The sequence below is a fragment of the Mustela nivalis genome (genome assembly GCF_964662115.1).
Source record: "Mustela nivalis genome assembly, contig: HAP1_SCAFFOLD_817, whole genome shotgun sequence".
Lineage (NCBI taxonomy): Eukaryota > Metazoa > Chordata > Mammalia > Carnivora > Mustelidae > Mustela > Mustela nivalis.
The window spans coordinates 33,461-34,588 of NW_028135847.1; positions in this window are offsets into that span (position 1 = coordinate 33,461).

The window sequence follows — 1,128 nt, forward strand, 5'->3', positions numbered from 1 at the left end:
GTTGGGAGACGAGGCTCAGATGGCCCTCCACTTCCGTGCAGTCTTTGTAACAAGGTTGTTGGACTTATTTCCTGTCCACTCAGAGCTCCAATAGCAAATGTTCCAAGAGAGGGGTTCCTTTTGGACTTGGGCCTGAAACTGACACGTTTATTTCACTGTTTAACACAGTCACATAGCCCATGTGAATCAAAGGGAATGGGGAGTCATAGGATTTGTGATCATTTTTTAACGTGCTACATATGTTCATATGTGCAATTTTTCCCATTTCTCTGACCTGTGGGAAAATGGAAGTTATTGATCAAAGAGTCACAGGTTATCAAGCGGTATGAGAGACTTCAGACTTAATCCAACCTCCATACTTTATAGATTAAAGAATATATATGTAGGTGCACATGTACATCTCCATATCAGTTATTATATATACACTTGTATATCACTAAAAATGGTATCTGTGGATTAGCCAATTCTTCTATCTTCATAGGAATGAAAAGGACTCGTCATTCCCCGGCAAATCTGAAGAAAGAAGCCAGAGCAAGAGTAAGGGAGAAAGAGAGTGAGAGGAGCATCTGATGGGATAGGATTTCTTACAAAAGGACTCCTGAAGTGACCAGAGAAAACAGACCAACAGAAAAGGGCAGACTTTGACCAAGCGGTGCTCAACGACGTGAATATCCACATGGAACAGAAGAGGTTTTAACGCTATTCCCTACTGATGTAGCCTACATACTGAAGAGGACATCAGAAGTTTTCTGGAAGATACCATAGAAAACCATTTTGAGGACCTGGGGGGCGGTGGCAGAGATGAGTGGAACAGAACACCAAAAACAGGAAGCCCAAGAAAGCTTGGGTGCCGCTTCCAGATGGCGACGAGAGAAGAATTAGGCACGAACCAGTCAGCTGGAAAAGACTGGGAGCAGGGGACAACAGTCGAAAAGGACGTCTGCCAAGAGCAACTTGGCAGTCTCACTTTTATTGGATAGAAAACAATAGCCAAAGAAGGATTGAGGAAGGTCAAATGTTAATCCCATCTTGCTGACAAGCAAGAAGGAGGATAAAGTTTATAGTTAAACAAGCACATTGAAAGAACTCTTCTAACTAGCAACAGGCACTTCTGGGAAGAGAAAGGCT